Consider the following 19,875-nt stretch of genomic DNA (forward strand, 5'->3'; position numbering starts at 1 on the left):
TGGGTACTACTGTGCTTTACACCTCGGCATAGCTCAAATACCATCTATACATTTGCTGATGATACAACCATTGTTGGTAGAATCTCAGGTGGTGACGAGAGGGTGTACAGCAGTGAGATATGCCAACTAGTGGAGTGGTGCTGCAGCAACAACCTGGCATTCAACATCAATAAGACGAAAGAGCTGATTGTGAACTTCAGGAAGGGTAAGACGAAGGAACACATACTAATCCTCATAGAGGGATCAGAAGTGGGGAGAGTGAGCAGCTTCACGTTCCTGGGTGTCAAGATCTCTGAGGATCTAACCTGGTCATAAAGAAGGCAAGACAGCGGCTATACTTTATTAGGAGTTTAAAGTGATTTGGCACGTCAACATATCCACTCAAAAACTTCTATAGTTGTACTGTGGAGAGCATTCTGACATATTGTATTACTGTCTGGTATGGAGGGGCTACTGCACAGGACCGAAAGAAGCTACACAAGGTTGTAAATCTAGTCAGCTCCATCTTGGGCACTAGCCTACAAAGTACCCAGGACATCTTCAGGGAGCGGTGTCTCAGAAAGGCAATGTCCATTATTAAAGACCTCCAGCACACAGGGCACGACCTTTTCTCACTGTTACCATCAGGTAGGAGGTACAGAAGCCTGAAGGCACACACTCAGCGATTCAGGAACAGCTTCTTCCCCTCTGCCATCCGATTCCTAAATGGACATTGAAGCTTTGGACACCACCTCACTTTTTCTGATATACAGTATTTCTGTTTTTGCACATTTTTAAATAATCTATTCAATATACGCAATTGATTTACCTGTTTATTTATTATGATGTTTTATTTTATTTATTATTATTATTTTCTCTCTCTGCTAGATTATGTATTGCATTGAACTGCTGCTGCTAAGTTAACAAATTTCACATCACATGCTGATGATAATAAACCTGATTCTGTTTGGAGAAACATTGTCTCGTTTGATGGTATACAGGTATATAGTCAAATGACAATAACTTTGACTTGATTTGACTACTGGGACTACTGATGATGCCTATGACCGCCATTCAACCTTGGAAAGAACTCCCTTTGCCTCCATGTGATCCAGCTCACTGACTACTTTATGATATGAGAAACCAGACGGGCTTTGTTAAACTTGAGTGTGGTATTTTCATTTAACACTATTTTACCTTCAATAATTTCCAATGTCATCGTTGAACACTGCTGTAACTTTGTCCAGGACCTTTCTTACTTCAATTTCAATTGAATCCATTGCAGGGGATGTGACATACAAATGGTGAATGGATCTCCAATCAAGTTGTAATTGCCTCAGCCAATCACAGCCCTACAATGCTGGCCCTCCTGTTTTTACCATATCCAAGCCCAATGTGGTTTATTGGTTGTTGAATATCACTGTTATGAATGTTATTCTCACAGGAGTTATCTTTTCTCCAGTATAAATTCGTAGTTGGATATCTGCAGGCTTCAATTCCATATCTTTGAAATGCCACTCAAACTCATTTTGTTGAATGATTGAAATAGCCAAGCCAGTGTCCAATTCCATTTTAACTCATTTGCCGTTCACTTCTGGTGTAAGCTATATTGCTTATCTGGTGTTAGTTTCCACACTGTAAACCTCAGTGCTACTCAGTACTGTGTCACTCTGATCACTATCAACAGCCTGCAGATTAGTGCTCTTTCTGAAACTGAATTTTGATCTTTTTTTTCTTTCCTGTGCAATCCATTTTTTTTTTGTCTGCCCAACATGCTTTTTGTATGTGTCCTACTTTGTTGCATTTTCTGCAAGGTTCACCATTAATCCTGCTTTGGCGAGGTGTATGTGAGCTCCCTGCCACAACAGTAACACAATTTGTCAGCAGATTTCTGTTCAGATGCTGCAATTTTTTTCACACTCACTTTTATTCCTGACTGCAACTCAATTATGTCTCTGGATGCTATTTCCATTGTACAGCGATTACAACTGCTCTTTTAAATGTGAATTGTGCTTCAATTATGAGCCATTTTTGAACATTTTCTTGGAAGGTTTCCCCAACTAAACAATCTCTCAATGTATCATTAAGCCCATTGCTAAACTGACAATGCTCAGACAACCTCTTCAATTTAGCCTCATGAGTTCAAATGGACCTCCAGTTGTTTTTAATTCCATTTAAAAGCATTCTGCATTTAACAAAGATTCCATTTCTAAATATTCCTGCATTACTTTCATGATAGCAGCAAATCTTATTCTGGATAGTTGGTTGGAGCTGTCAAACTTTTAAATAAGCTGTATGCTTTTCTACCTATTGCACTCTGCAAAAGTTGCACTCATTTCTTATTAGCTATTTCACTTACTTCAAAATACTGCTCAATTCATTCAGTATACATCAGCCAGTTATCTTCTGTGCAATCAAACATGTCCCTTGTTCTGATGTAGCCAGCCATTTCTGCTTTTTTAAAAGATATATTATGATTATGAACCCATTAATTTCATCTGTTTTCTGCCCTTTTTAACTTGATCGTCTTTCTTCCCTTGTGAAAAACAGATGCTTCACTTTTTTTTTACAACTCTAATGTCTCTTTCTCCCCTTCCAAAGAAAAAAAGTGGTGTTTCTTTTAAAAACTCGAACATCTTGCTGCACTTCAACAGGTAGGTAGTCATCTCCGGTTCAATTTAAAACTTTCTCATCACCACTGTTGTTTTTTAGCTCCAAAAACTAATTTAACAAAAAACGCAGGAGTCCAGCACCCTAGTGAGGTCTGTACTTATGACCTGGTGGTGTAATGATGTATGCCATTCATGTACTTTTATACACAACCTGTAATAAATTATTTAAGCAAGCAAAAAATTCTTAAACAATATATTTACAATATTACTCAAATATTACTGAAATATTAAATACACAACAGGGAGATCATATAGAGGTGTACAATATTATGAGGGGTGTTGATAGGGTAAGTGCATGAAGACTAGAACTAGAGGCCAGTAGTTTAGGGTGAAAGGTGAAATCTTTATTAGGGATCATCTTCACAGAGGATGGTGTGAATGAGGAACGAGCTGCCAACAGAGGTGGTGGCTGTGAGTTTATTTGTAACACTTTAGAGAAGTTTCGATAGGTACTGGATGAAAGGGGAATGGAGGGCTATGGTCTGGGTGCAGGTTGATGGGACTAGACAGAAGACCAGGTCATCATGGACTAGGCGGACTGGAGTGCCTGTTTCTGTACTTTAGTGTTCTGTGACTCTATGACAAACCAACCTCCCCTCCATGAACTCACCTACACTTCCCACTAACTAGGGGAAGCAGCCAACATAATCAAGGACCCTTTCCACCCTGGTCATTTCTTCTTCTCCCATCTTCAGTCAGACAGAAAATGCAAAAGCCTGAAAGCACTTGCTACCAGACTCTTAAATGGACCTCTTATATGATAAAGATTAACCTTGACCTCGCAGTATACGTTGTCGTAGCTCTTGCACTTTACTCAGCTTGCTGCATTACATATTTTCTGTAACTATAGCACTGTATATGTCAGTGATAATAAACCAGGTTCAGATTCTGATTCTGATATTCGGAATTCTGCACTGTTTTCCTTTTGTACAACCTCGATCTGCTTACGTACGGTATGGCATTTCACTGCATCTCGGTACATACAAAAATAGCAGACCAAAAAAATTAAATGAAGGTATCAGCGGTTTAATTGAACAAAGTAAATTACCATTAGTGTGTAGGTGAGAAGTAGAATCTGGGGGATTTGATAAGAATGTAGGGGGAATAAAATGGGATTAGTGTAGGATTAGTGGAAATTGCTGCTCAGTGGTTAGCATGGACATGATGGGCCAAAGAGCCTGTTCCTGCTGTATAGCTCTATGACTTTAAAAGTTAAGATCATTGCAAATCCAGTGTAAAAGCCCAATCCCTATCTCTTCTTGTCCCTAGCAGCTTACACTAAGGACCACACAGATAGACCATCATCAGAGAAGTAAGACCCATTGTTGGATTATAACAAAATTCAAATTGAATTTGGTTTATTACTGCCACATGTACGGAGTTGGAATGAAAAATTACATGTAATTCGTACAGATAATTTCATTACAACAGTGCATTGAGGTTGTACAATGGGAAAAAATAACTGAATGCAGAATAAAGTGTTGCAGTTACAGAGAACACGCAAATAATAAGGTTCAAGGTCGCAAGTCAATCTCGTCATACTAGGGGACCATTCGGTGGTCTTACAAAAGTGGGATAGAAGCTGTCCTTGAGTCAGGTGATAGGTGCTTTCAGGCTTTTGTGTCTTCTGCTCAATGGGAGAGGGAGAACTGAGAATGTCCGGGATGAGTGGGTCTTTGATTATGCTGATTGTTTTACCGAGGCACTGAGAGGTCCTTGGAAGAGAGGCTGGTTTCAATGACATGCTGAGCTGTATCCATAACTCTCTGCAGTTCCTTGTATACCCAGGCAGAGCAGTTGTCATACCAAGCCATGATGCATCCAGATATGATGCTTTCTATGCTGCATCAATAAAAAATGGTAGGAGTCAAAGGGGATATACAAAATTTCTTTAGCCTCCTAAGGGATGTGATCATGATGTGATGGGTATCAGTATGTGCTACACATTTCAGACTCTCTGTGAACTCTTCCTGTTCCACTGAGCAGAATATTCCCCGGATCTTATCCCCTGAGCTCCGGATTCACTCTGGTGATCAAATCCTCCTGCAATCAAAACAATTGCAAAGTTATATTTAGTGCAATGGGTTGGTTTGCTTGTTAATGAAATAATTTGAAGAATGAAATGATACTGTAACATTTGCATGCCTGTATGTTACATTAGTTCCTAATTATAATTAAATCCTGGGCTTGCTAAGCTTTTGTAAAATAGAGAATTATTTTGTAAAGAAAATTACTTCATTACTTTTATGATGTTGAAATTACCTTAAATGGAGATAAACATTGGGAGTGTAGAAAGCATGACATGATAATTGGATGGAACACACAGCAGAGAGATTTTGTTCCCTCTGCACTGTGTTCGGTATATTTCCTCCCCACCAGCTTCTTTCCATCTTTCTGCACCTTCTCATTACTCCCATCCGGGAGGAGGTACAGGAGCCGGAAAACCCACACTCAGTGATTTAGGAACAGCTTCTTCACCTCTGCCATCAGATTTCCAAAGGGTCCATGAAGCCACAAACACTAACTTGTTATTTCTTTATTTTTGCACTGCTTACTTATTTCATAATTTATAGTAATTTTATGATTTTATGCCTTTGATCTGTACTGCTGCTGCAAAACAACAAATTTCGCATCATATAAACACTGATGATGAGCCTAATTCTGATATTGATTCTGAAAGTGCAAGAGCCATGAGAAAATAGATTGGAGGATCAAGAGTCAAAGTCAAATTTATTGTCATCTGCACAAGTACATCTCTGCACAGGTGCAATGAAAAAAATACTTGCAGTAGCATCAGAGGCACAGAGCATTAAAGCGAAAACATCCACAAGAAAAACATCAATCAAAGATAAATTATATAACATCATGCCAGAAAGAACACAATTAGAACAAAAAAGAAATCCATTGCTGTGCAAAATGGATGTAGTTTTCCACTACTGAGGTAGTGGTCGGGGATATGCAGGTTAGTTTAGGAAGCAAATGGTTGAAGGGAATCAGCTGTTCTTGAAATTATTGTTGTGGGTCTTCTGGCGCAATGGTAGCTGCAAGAAGATGACATGGCCCGAACGGTAGGGATCTTTGATAGTAGATGTTCCTTCTTGAGGCAGTACCTACTGCAGGTACTACAGATGGTGGAGACAGATAAGCCTGTGATATATTGGGCTGAGTCCACTACTCTCTACAACTTCTTACACTCTTGTGTGGTTGATTTTCCATACCAGACATAAACAAGGGAATTGTCTTCACTCAGAGGTGGTAAATCTCTACAGGTTTACTCACTGATGGCATTTAAATCAGAGAGCAACAGATTTCTGGATGTTAATCCTGACTTCATTAACCCTGATGAAGTATTGTCTCAGACCAGGCTTATATGCTGGTCTCAGTCCAAAATGTCAATTGTTTATTTCTCTCCATAGATGCTGCCTGTCCTGATGAGTTCTTCCAGTATTTTGTGTTTGTTGCTCACAATTTGTGCCTTGGAATCCAGCCATTATTCTGATCAGTAAGACAAAAGAGCTGATTGTGGACTTCAGGAAGGGTAAGACAAAGGAACTCATACCAATCTTCATAGAGGGATTAGAAGTGGAGAGAGTGAGCAGTTTCAAGTTCCTGGGTGTCAAGATCTCTGAGGACCTAACTTGGTCCCGACATATCGATGCAGCTATAAAGAAGGCAAGGCAGTGACAATATTTCATTAGGAGTTTGAAGAGATATGGTACGTTAACAAAAACACTCAAAATCTTCTGTAGATGTACTGTGGAGAGCTTTCTGACAGGCTGCATCACTGTCTGGTATTGTGGGGGGTGGGGGGGTGCTGGTGTCTCAGAAAGGCAGCGTCCATTATTAAGGACCTCCAGCACCCAGGGCATGCCCTTTTCTCACTGTTATCATCAGGCAGGAGGTACAGAAGCCTGAAGACACACACTTAGCGAATCAGGAACAGCTTCTTCCCCTCTGCTACCCGATTCCTAAATGGACGTTGAACCTGTGAACTCTACCTCACTTTTTTAATACATATTATTTCTGTTTTGCACAATTTTTTATCTATTCAATCTACTGTACTTTTTTTTCTTCCATATTATGTATTGCATTGAACTGCAGCTGCTAAGTTAACAAATTTCACGACACATGCCGGTGATAATAAACCTGATTCTGGTAAAGGACGGAATCAGAATCAGTTTTCATTATTGACTTTATTTATTTATTTATTTAACAGTCAGCAAGGTAACAGGTCCCTCCAGCCCAACAACCCTAGTTTGTTTTTCTCTCCTCAGACGCTGCCTGACCTGTGAGTGTTTCCAGCAATTTCTGCTTTCATTTCAAAGGGTTGTAAGATTGGAGGAGGTCACAGAGATATGGAGGAAGTTGATTGGAACAGGGGTTCGGATTTAGTTAGAACTATGTGGATTTGTTAAATTGGTAAACTAGTTTATTATTGTCATATGTACTAAGGTACATTGAAAAACTTTGATATATGTCATCTACAGGTCACTTCACCAGATCATTTCATCACATCAGTGCATCATGGTAGAATAAGAGAAAAGCAATAACAGAGTTCTGAATAAAGAGTTCGAGTTACAGAAGAAGTACAATGCAGGCAGGCAAAATGGTGCAAGGCTTTGTCAAGGTAGTTGTGAGGTCAGGAGCCCGTATTAACATACTAAAGAAACATTCACTAGTCTTATACCACCAGGATAGAAGCTGTCCTTGAGACTGGTTGCACGTGCTTTCAGGCTTTTGTATTTTACACAGGAGGCGGGGAGAAGAGAGAATGGAAAATGAAGCAATGTTGGACAAGAGCCAATCACAGGGGAAATGAGTGAAGACGACTCGATATGTTTTCCGGAAAGAGACAGCAAATTTTTTGGTAAGTTTGCAAGGCAACATAAATATGGCTCAACTTTGTCCCAGAAAAAATGATCGGACCTTAAGCATGTTGGCCCATTAGACACAATTGCAGCACATCTACTTATCTTATTAGATCATAAAGTAAGATAAGAATTTTGATTCATTGCCACAGTACAGCTGCAATGGAATAAGTAAACTTGCAGAAATGGCAGTCTTAATATTTCAAAGGCCATTTTCCACTTGCTTCTGAATCTGCGAAACTACCTCTGACAGCCTGCATATCTGTTCCATTGTGCCTGATTTTATTACAGTATATGGATTCTAAGCTTGTCAGCAGGATCTTCAGCTGCAGACTGTTGCAACAACTGATCACTGTGATTAGAATGTAGTTTTGACTGCAAAATATTTCATTAGGAATGGTGCTTCCTTCCGTGGTCTGCTCTTGTATGTTAGAAGTCAATTATGGGGAAATATTCTGCAATACATATTTCATTTTTCTTTAGAACAAAGGAGTTTGGACTGTAGGAGAATGAGGGCTGATCTTAATGAGGTGAGTCAAATCATGAGGGTCATAAATAGGGTGAAGGCACACAGCCTTTTTCCCAGTGTTGGCAAATCAGAAACTAGAGGGCCTGATGGGAGAGATCTAATAGGATCCTCAATGGTTACTTTTTTACCCAGCATGGTCAGTGTATAGGATGAATTATGAGTAAGTGGCTGAAGCAGGTATATTAACAACTTTTAAATGACATTTTGATAGTAATAGGAAAGATTTAGAGGGACGTAGGACAAATGCAGGCAAATGGGACCAGCTTAGATGTCTGCCTTGGTTAGCATGGACCAGCTCAGCCAAAGGGCCTGTTTCTGCACTGTATGACCCTATTGCTCTGTGACTCTAGGTCATTTCCACCCATCCAGTTTATGCTGACTCACTAATAAACCTACTCTCCCACCAACCTATTCATGCTAGTTCCCCCTGGGTTTTATCCATCGCCTACAAACAAGGGGCAGTTTACAGTGGCCATTTACCTACTAACCTGCACACCTAGGGATATGGGAGGAAATCAGAGCACTAGGCAAAAACTCACACAGCCACAGGGAAAAGGTGCAAACTCCATATAGGCAGCAGCTGAGGTTGAAGTTGATAACTGGTAGCCTGTCACTATTGGGGCAATATTACTGAGAACTTTTAGCAAGCGAACTTTTATTTTTGTAGAGGTGACTTGATAAAGGTGTAGTAGATGATAAGAGGCATAGATATAGTAGACAGCTGGAGAATGCCTCCAGGGTGGAATTGGCTAATACAAGGGGTCATCATTTTAAAGAGATTGGAAGAAGATATAGGGGGAATATCAGAGGCAGGATTTTACACAGCATGGCAGGTACAGTTGAAGTCAGAAGTTTACATACACCTTAGCCAAATACATTTAAACTCAGTTTTTCACAACTCCTGACATTTAATCCTAGAAAACATTCCCTGAATTAGGTCAGTTAGGATCACAACTTTATTTTAAGAATGTGAAATGTCAGAATAATATTAGAGAGAATGATTTATTTCAGCTTTTATTTCTTTCATCACGTTCCCAGTGGGTTAGAAGTTTACATACACTTTGTTAGTATTTGGTAGCATTGCCTTTAAATTGTTTAACTTGGATCAAACATTTTGGGTAGCCTTCCACAAGCTTCTCACAATAAGTTGCTGGAATTTTGTTCCATTCCTCCAGACAGAACTGGTGTAACTGAGTCAGGTTTGTAGGCCTCCTTGTTCGCACACACTTTTCCAGTTCTGCTCACAAATTTTCTATCGGATTGAGGTCAGGGCTTTGTGATGGCCACTCCAATACCTTGACTTTGTTGTCCTTAAGCAATTTTGCCACAACTTTGGAGGTATGTTTGGGGTCATTGTCCATTTGGAAGACCCATTTGCGACCGAGCTTTAACTCCCTGGCTGATATCTTGAGATGTTGCTTCAATATATCCAGATAATTTTCCTTCCTCATGATGCCATCTATTTTGTGAAGTGCACCAGTCCCTCCTGCAGCAAAGCACCCCCACAACATGATGTTGCCGCCCCCATGCTTCACGGTTGGGATGGTGTTCTTCGGCTTGCAAGCCTCACCCTTTTTCCTCCAAACATAATGATGGTCATTATGGCCAAACAGTTCAATTTTTGTTTCATCAGACCAGAGGATATTTCTCCAAAAAGTAAGATCTTTGTCCCCATGTGCACTTGCAAACTGTAGTCTGGCTTTTTTATGGCGGTTTTGGAGCAGTGGCTTCTTCCTTGCTGAGCAGCCTTTCAGGTTATGTCGATATAGGACTCGTTTTACTGTGGATATAGATACTTGTCTACCTGTTTCCTCTGGCATCTTCACAAGGTCCTTTGCTGTTGTTCTGGGATTGATTTGCACTTTTCGCGCCAAAGTACGTTCATCTCTAGGAGAGAGAATGCGTCTCCTTCCTGAGCAGTATGATGGCTCCGTGGTCCCATGGTGTTTATACTTGCGTACTATTGTTTGTACAGATGAATGTGGTACTTTCAGGCGTTTGGATGAACCAGACTTGTGGAGGTTCACAATTTTTTTTTCTGAGTTCTTGGCTGATTTCTTTTGATTTTGTTTGTAAACTTCTGACCCACTGGAATTGTGATATAGTCAATTAAAAGTGAAATAATCTGTAAACAAATGTTGGAAAAATTACTCGTGTCATGCACAAAGTGGATGTCCTCAATGTCTTGCCGAAACTATAGTTTGCTAATATGAAATCTGTGGAATGGTTAAACAATGAGTTTTAATTACTTCAACCTAAGTGTATGTAAACTTCCAACTTCAACGGTATGTCCTCCTCACTGACAAAGGTGGTGGTAGATGAAGATATGTTAGAGGGATTTAAGAGATTTAAGATAGCACATGCATGAAAGAAAAATGGAGGTCTATGTGGAAGGGAAGGGTTAGATTTATATTAGAGGGGGTTAAAAGTTCAGCTCAACATCATGTGCTGTATTGTTCTATATTCTACATTCTAAGTTTTTCACTGTACCTCAGTACATGCAACAATAATAAATTCATTTAACAATTTTATAATGTTATTCCATTCATTAACATTAACAAATCACCAGTTACAAACTTAAAGTAAATAGTTTGTGGACAAATTTTAACTAACTTGTATGCATGGCATGCAGGTTCTGAACCATAACCATCCCCTTTCTAAGCTCTTAACTCATGTGCTTAAAATGGAGAAGTATTGAAAATATCCTGACTATAGAAACATGAGTAGGTTATTTGATTAAATCACAATCGATTGAAAGCTAATTGGAGCCAATCCATCATGGAACGAAGGTTGACCAAACGAGTGTCAAAACATAGAGAAACCACACATCATATGAATAATGCATTGGCACAAGAGGTGTGTCAGCTGTGGTTCAATATTAAAATATTTCCTTTAGGTTGCAAGAAAATGAGTTTAGATCATTTTCAACAAGTACACAGAGAGGAAAGGTTTAAAACGTTATGGTTAAGCACAGGCAAATGGCACTAACTTGATGTGCATCTTGGTCATCATGAACCAATTGTGCTGAAGGGCTTATGAATCTCCAGAGGCTGAGTACAAATCTCTGGGCTGATGCACCCTGTGCAGTGTTGACTTGGAACCTCATGTCATATAATTCAGTGATAATAAAGCAGATTCTAATTCACTGTTGACGGTTCATCAGTTGAATAAGACATTAACCTGAGACTTCCAGGTTCTTCCAGGTAAACACAAAACCTCTTGTCTCCTCTATCCCCTCTCCCACCATCTGTTCAATAACTTGACTCCCCAGTTTTAGAGTCATAGAAAAGTACAGCATAGAAACAAGCCTTTCAGCCCAATTAATATGAGCCAAGCAATTTAAACTGCCTATTCCCACCGACCTACTTGAACCATTGTCCTCTATACCCCTCCCATCCATGTAGCTATCCAATTTTGTTCCATTTCCATTCCATTCTACTCTAGTCCCCTCCCCATCACCCATTTTTGTCCCCTTCCCCCTTCTGACCCCATTCACCTATGATCCACACTTCTCACCCACCTGATTCCATCTGCCATACACTTTTCCCTTAATAGTTCCTATTATTACCTCCTTGTCAGATTCCAGCACTGGGAATTTTTTACTTTCCCATTTATCCCCTCCAATATTGATCTCCAAATTCATCAATCCCTCCCCCCACCTCGCTCCATCTGCCCATTCTTTGTTCTTTGTCATATACAATGACATCAAGTACAGCTTCTATCCCACTAATTTAAATTGTCCCCTTGTATGATAAGACGGACTCTTGATCTCACAATCTACCTCTTTGTGATCCTGTGCCTCACACTCTACCTCATTGTGATCTTGCACCTTATTGTTTGCCTGGACTTTCTCTGTAACTGAAGCTCTTTATTCTGCATTCTGTTATTGTTTTACCGTGGTCTATCTCAATGTACAGATGTACGGAAATGATCTGCATGGACAATATGCAAGACAGGTTTTTCATATGTAACAACAATAATTGGTTTATTGATAATCAATTACCATTTAGGGATGGACAATAAATGCTGACAATGTCAATGATGTCCACATTTGATGAATAAATAAATTAAAATTTCCCCAGTAAGTGGTAATCAAACAGGATAGACTCTGGGTTTGTGGTCAAATTAGCTGCTCTAGGTCAAAATGTCATCTCAATACTCATTAATGTTACAGTAAACTCTGTTAATTTGACATGCTTGTGATTGAATTCATCCAGTAGTTTGTTTCTAGCTGCTGACAAGTTCTTACGTTCGTTCCTTTATCTATACCATTCTTGTCACACCTAATCTGTTGAAATAAATCCTGGTGCACAAAGTGCTTCCAAACTCCTGTGGTAACTAACACATAAATACAATTGCGTTACATTCTGTACAGCTAAGGGCATAAAAACCCTTGATCAGGTACAGGAGTTGAGGTTTAAAAGTTCAAAATAAATTGATTATATGTTGTAACGTGCATATATGTTGTTGTAACGTGAACAAGGTCACCAGAGAGAGACTGAAGCTTGTGGATATAGAAGAGTTTTGTTCATCAAAATGAGACATTCTCTAAGGAAGAGGCCTGTTCCACTCAACACTACACAAGATTTTATAAGCTAATGATCAAAGGACAATTCTATAGTTATAATGTATCTACAACACTTCCTTTGAACTATATATAATTTTCACACCTCCTTCTTTGCTCACACACTCCATACACGCAAATTGTATGTTAATCAGCATTGTCTGGTTTTCAATTAACTGGTGTCCACAGCTCCAGGAAACTTGTCCAGTGCTGCATTTTAAATTTAATCTACAATCCAAATTCAGCCCTGAAGATTGGTTGCTGTTGTTAATATTTGCAAAATTACCCTAACTCCAGAATACACCCTGAATGACCCTCTTCTTGACCCTCCTTGACAAAAATAAAATTGTTCCAGGAAAGGCCAACCTTAAGGAGGATCAAATAGGGCAGCAAAAATGCTCTATACCTTGGAATCCCTTCCCCAATTACTCTATGTGCGTCTACATCTAAGCTATCATCCTAATGGCTACCTACAAGTCTCTAAGCAGAGATTGTTCCAGAAATCAGACCAACACTTTAAAATGCAGCTGTCATTCGTATTCCTGTTGCCTTCTTCCCTGTTGTCCGATTGCAGTTTAATCACATTCTTTATCTTCACCCCTTCAATTTCTGATAGCTAAAACTCTGCAATGGCTATCAGTGGTTACTCTCTGGTCAGGGGAACCAGTAAGGTAAATGTATCAGGCTCACAGGCCTTCTCATCGATGTACAGGAGGGGATGGAGTGATCTCTGTTTGAGTGACTGCAAGGACCTCTCCCCCGTGGCACACCCTCACGGATTGTCCATTTGATCGCTGGGCCAACCACCAATAGGGCCCAGCCCACTCATTTGTATTCACTCTCGATTCAGGCTAGGGACTGCTTTCAGGCGCTGCATATACTTTCTTTTCTTCCTCAGTCTGCCCTGCCATCAAAGCTGTGAAATTTGATGTTTCTGGTGTAATTCAGGTCCCTTCCCAGCTATTGTTCCCAAATGTTTTTCTATACTGAGCTGTACAACTAATCATCTGCCTTGAGCAACCAGGCTTCATTACAGAGTACAGTGACTGTTATACTTTAACATACTATTCACAGTTTGCTGTTGCATTCTGCCTTCACATTTGCTGTGGGTCTGTTTCCATCAGCTACGGTCAGGTCTGATGCAACCAGCTGATGTTCATCACTTGGGTTCTCTGCAATGACACTGTTACCAGGTACATTTGATCTCTTGCTCTGCCTGTGAGGGTGACAAGAAGGTGGGTCGTACGGTTTAATCTGAGTCCAATGTTCCCACCGGGACTGTACACCAACACAGGCGTCATTCGTCCCCAGCACCACTTGTGGTTCTATCCACCTGGGAGCGAAACCAGCTCCCTTACCACGACCTGGTCACCTGGCTGTAGGAGGACAACCTTCTCTCCCTCGGACTCTCTCTGATCTGCAATATGTCATTGCTGCTTTGCTCCATCCCTCAATGTGTTACCCTGGTTACAGCGGTCCTTCGCATCTCCATGTAATCCTACTAAATTAGCATTTGTAGTTACTTCCTGTACACTTGTAATTCCTGTTGCTTCTTGTACTTCCGCTGCCCTCCTCACACTGATGTCTGTCCACTCGGTCCCTTTCTGCTCCTTACTATCCCCTTTCTGATGAGCCTTTACTTTAATCACTGCTCCCTCCTCAGGCAGCTGCACGACTTCCAACAGCTCCTGGCTGTGCTTGGCCCCTCTCCTGACATGATTCCCACACATTGCCCTGTCTCCCCTCTCTGTTTGGGGCTCTGTCTCTCTGTGGGCCATGTTAGATGCTTTGTGGGTCACTGTCCCTGTCTTGGCCATGTGATTTCTTCTTTCCCTGGGTCTATGATTGCACCTGCCTTACTCAGTGTGCCTATCCCAGGATAGTACCTTCATTGTTTGGACACACCCAAAAATCTACAGGAAGCTGCATTAAGAAAATGCCCTGCTTCTCTCCGGTGGTGAATGGCTTATGGATGGGTGTAATCAAGATCAAGGACTGGTTCAGGTCATCAGAGTTGTCAAACTAACATTGCCTGACCTCAATCGGTACCATCCAAACAAACATATCTGGGTATAACTTCTCCCTCAAATACCTCCACACTATTTCCCACACTATGCAAAATATAAATGATGAATAAAAATAAAACAGTACATACTTAAAACCACAGAGCATGTACTCTGCAACCTACCACTTAAATGCCACTGAACTCATGGTGCCTGCTGCATTCCTTTGCATTTAAAACTGTTACATCAAGGTTACAGACACACACTCGCAAACACATCTGCCAAAATACAGTTCCTGGAATGAATATACACGCACACCACTGGCATCCTGAACAGCTGGTAACCACCCTTCGCAACGAGTGTCCCCATCTCACCAAACTAACACACAAAGCTTTAGTCTCTTACATAAGCACATAGGCACACACGCAAACCACACTACTTTTATATCTACTAGTTCAGCTCTCCACCACATTCATAATAACTTGTGATCCCGTATTCAGCGACCCGAACAGATGCAAGTGTGAGTGGTGTTAATTTTGAAAGTACTCATCCACTTAGTCTGCTAAGATAGCCCGTAGAGTGTGGGAACATTCCTGATGGAGCAAGTGAATTTGAGTGAAGTTATCTCCCTGGTTCAAGAGCCTGATGGTTGTGGGTAATAACTGCTCCTGACCCTGGTGGTGTGCGTTCTGGAGCTTCTCTATCTTCTTCCCAGTGGTGGCAGTGAGAAGAGAGCATGATCTGGATGCTTGTTACATTCTCTTTAACTTCTTTGCAGGTGCTGTACTGTTTTTAATTACTTAAAATATTAATGGGGATTATGATGTAGGAGCCATTTGGCCTATTGAGCCTATTTCGGCTAACAGAGAAATCCTATTCCACCGCAGTTTCCTTTGATCAATTCACTCCACATTCCCACCAACCCTCCCTCAAGATTCTAACCTTTACTTACTCACTAGAGACAGTTAACCTACCAACCCAGCTTTACAATGTGGGAGGAAAGCTGAGCAAATAGAGGAACCCACATGGCCTCAGGGAGAATGTGCGAAGTCCACACAGACAACACCCGAGCTCAGGGTTGAACCTCGGTCTAGGGAGCAGCGAGGCAGCAGCGTCACCATGCCATGCTCTGTGGAGTGACTGTCCTTAAACAATTTTAAATATATAATGATCTCTTAATTGTATTGTTTCTGAATAGTAACAACATTCAGAAACATTTCAAAAGCAATCCTTAGCTTTGATTCACAGCCAAGCTCATGGGTAGAGCTTTGTCATTGTTCAAAGGTGAATCTAGTTTGCACCAACCCAACCCATTTATGTTTTCCAATTATGGATTAGATTCAACTTCATTGTCATTGTGCCGAGTACAGATACGAAGCCAATGAAATGCAGTTAGCATCTAACCAGAAATGCAAAGAATAGTGTTATTTACAAAATAGCTGTGAATAAAAAGTAAGTGCTATAGCACACAAATATAAAAGTACTGAGACAGTACAATACAGATGCAATACTGCTTAGCGCTGTGATGTGAGGTTCAGCAGGGTCACAGCCTCAGGGAAGAAGCTCTTCCTGTGCCTGCTGGTGCAGGAGTGGAGGCTCCTGTAGCACCTACCGGATGGGAGGAGAGTAAAAAGTCCATGGTTAGGGTGAGATGCATCCATGATAATGCTTTTCACCCTGCCCGGGCAGCGTTTATGGTAGATGTTCTCAATAGTGGGCAATTGGGTGCCGATGATCCGCTGGGCAGTTTTCACCACAAGCTGGAGTGTTTTGCGGTCCGATATGGGACAATTGCCATACCACACTGAGATGCAGTTGGTGAGTATGCTCTCAATGGTACAGCAGTAAAAGTCTTCACAAATCTTCACAAACTCCTAAGGAAGTAGAGACACTGTCATGCTTTCTTCATAATTGCATTATGTGCTGGGCCCAGGACAGGTCCTCTGAAATGATAACACCCAGGAATTTAAAGTTGCTGACCCTCTCAACCTCTGATCCTCTGATGAGGAATAGCTTATGGACTTCTGCTTTCCTTCTCGTGAAGCCAATAATCAGCTCCGTGGTCTTGCTGACATTGGGTGAGAGGTTGTTGTTGTGGCACCACTCAGCCAGATTTTCTACCTGTTATATGCTGGTTCATCACCACCTTTGATTCAGCCTACGATAGTGGTGTCATCAGCAAACTTGAATATGGCATTGGAGCTGTGCTTAGCCACACAGTCATAAATGTGAAGTGAGTAGAGCAGGGAGCTAAGCACACAGCCTTGTGGTGCACCTGTACTGATGGAGATTGTGGAGGAAATATTGTGGCCAATTCAAACTGACTGGGGTTTGCAAGTGAGGAAGTTGAGGATTCAGTTGCACAGGAAGCTATTGAGGCCAAGGTCCTGGAGCTTATTGATTATTTTTGAGGGGATGATGGTATTGAATATTGAGCTGTGGTCTATAAAGAGCATCCTGATGTATGCACCTTTACTGTACAGATGTTCCAGGGTCAGGGTTAGAGACAATGAGATGGCATCTGCTGCGGACCTGTTGCTCAGCCAGGCAAACTGGAACAGATCCAAGTTTGCTTCTCAGGCAGGAGTTGATATTTTTCATCACCAGCCTCTCAGAACATTTTATTACTGTGGATGTAAGTGCTACTGGATGATAGCCATTGAGACAGGTCAGCAGGTTCTTTGTAGGCACTGGTATAATACATGAAATCTGCTTGAAGCAGGTGGATACCTCAGATGGCCGAAGCAAGTGGTTAAAGATCTCAGTTGATCTTCACAGGTCTTTAATACTTGGCCTGATACCTGGTCTGGCCTGGATGCTTTTCATGGGCTTACCCTCCTGAAGGCTGTTCACACGTCAGCTTCAGAGACAAATCACAAGACTATCAGGGAGCTTGTGAAGGTTCATCCATGTTTTGATAGTCAAAGTGAACATAGAATGTATTGAGCTCTTTGCCTATATCACTTGATTTTACTTCATCAGAGGTGATAGCATTCAAGCCCTGCCACAACAGTCAAAGATCCTTCATTGATTCAAATTTAGTCTGGAATTGCCATGTCACCTGTTAGATGACTTTCTGGAGATTGTAGATGGACCTCTTGTAACCTTCCTGTTCACCAGACTTGAATACCTCTGATTTGACCCTCAGCAGATTGTGGATCTCATGGTTCATCCGGGGATTCTACATAGGGAAAACTCTGAATAATTTTGTGGGACGCAGGTGTCTACAACTGTTTTAATAAAGTCTGTGACAAGCACGATATATAGATTAGCTATGATTTCAACCCAGATCTGAAGGAGCAGTTTGATAAGTCCTTCAAGAAAGAACAGAGCACACAGCAGCCTGGAAACTCTGTCAGAGGTAGTCACTATCACCCCATCTTTCACCCAGCACACTGGTTCATTCAGCCTCTCCTGGTCTATCTCCTCTCCACACCTTTTCACTTCCTCTGTAGCCCTAAAGTACTTGTTCCCATATTTGATAAAAGGTCATTGACGCAAAACATGAACTTGAAAATTTTTCTCACCACAGATGCTTGCTAAGCATTTCCATTACTTTTTGTTTTATGCCCATGAGTCTTTTTTTGATTCAAATAATTATGACTATTACAAGATATGCTTGCAATGTAATATTTATCAGAGCCAATGTAGAAAGTTTGACTGTTGAGTGTGGATTGCTAAAGCACACACACACACAGAGGTTGCAGTTCAGTAGCAGATCTCAAGTGTTCAGGTGTGATTTTTGATATATGCCTCTCTGCTCCAGTGACTGAGGTTCAGTCCTGACCTGGAATCATCGTGCTTTATTATTATCATGCATACTGAGATATAATCAAAAATTGTGGTTTGTCGTGTCATCTAAACAGATCGTCATATGCATCAAGGTTGTAAAGTGAAAACAGAATTCAGAATATAGTGTAGCACAGTGAATCTCAACTGTTTTTTGGCCACGGCCCCCTTAGGAGCTCTTCTCAGGTTCCAGGGCCCCCCTTTCAAACATGGATACAACACGAACAGACAGAAAATCATTTATTATTGAACACCAAGAAAACTTGAACATTCTGACATACTGGACAAAACTTAAAAAAAGGACTGTATGAAATTGAACATCTATCAGGCCTAATGCGATCCTTGAGCTTGGTGCTTTTCTGCAAGTTTCATGATATCAGGCTCCAAATTAGACAATGACAGTTGGAGGTCACCTCTTGTTGCGATATCAATTCTGTTCCTGGATTTTGTCAAGGAAACTACCTTGCAGAATCCACTCTCAACCAAGTATGTTGAGGGAAAGGCAATAAAATCTTTGGGCTTTTTCCCACAGTGTTGTAAATTTATTCGGCAGATCACTCTTGATCCAAAAATCTTTTTGAAACTGACTGAACTGACGACGTGCAGTTATATCACTCTGAAGATCAATCAAACTCTCTTGAGTTTCTGCCTCAACTTGGGTGGGTTGTACTTCAAATGGATTCAAAATCCAATCCGGGATACCGAGGTTTAACAGATCATTAAATCTGTCTTGCATATCCTTGGGTACCTGCTTGAGATGTTTCACATAAACTGAGCATTTCCAGTTTTAGCGATCAGTTTACTAATTTTGTATGATGCAACAAGTCTCTTCTCTAATTTCTGTGACGTTTGAGTAAGCATTTGTTTCAGCGTTGGCCTTCTCTCGAAACTATCTCAAGCAACACACATCAAAGTTGCTGGTGAACACAGCAGGTCAGGCAGCATCTCTAGGAAGAGGTACAGTAGACGTTTCAGGCCGGGACCCTTCATCAGGACTAACTGAAGTTCACCAGCAACTTTGATATGTGTTGCTTGAATTTCCAGCATCTGCAGAATTCCTTGTGTCTCGAAATTATCTCAAAGGTTTTTGAAGAAATCTAAGTGTTTATCCTTCTTCTCTGGATGCGAGGTATCCAAATGTTTTTTCAATTTGCTTGGCCTCATGCTTTCATTTGACAACGTAGTCACGTAGTTCAAACACATGGGCAAAGAAGGGTTTTGCGGAGATGCGATGAAACCATATGATAGGTATTCCACTGAATACTGCCAACACTTTTTTTTCGCCAAGGAACTCATGGGTAGAATTATTTCTGAAAATAATAAGCACGCAAAATACAGATACATTACTGACAAAAAAAATGCTGTCACCCAGAGCCAGAGATTTTTTTTGGGTGACTTCATATGCAGTAATAAACACTTTTCACAACCTACCTTAACGTATAATATATCCAAACACATATACTTTAAAGTT

Source organism: Mobula hypostoma, chromosome 1, assembly GCF_963921235.1.
Source record: "Mobula hypostoma chromosome 1, sMobHyp1.1, whole genome shotgun sequence".
Taxonomy (NCBI): domain Eukaryota; kingdom Metazoa; phylum Chordata; class Chondrichthyes; order Myliobatiformes; family Myliobatidae; genus Mobula; species Mobula hypostoma.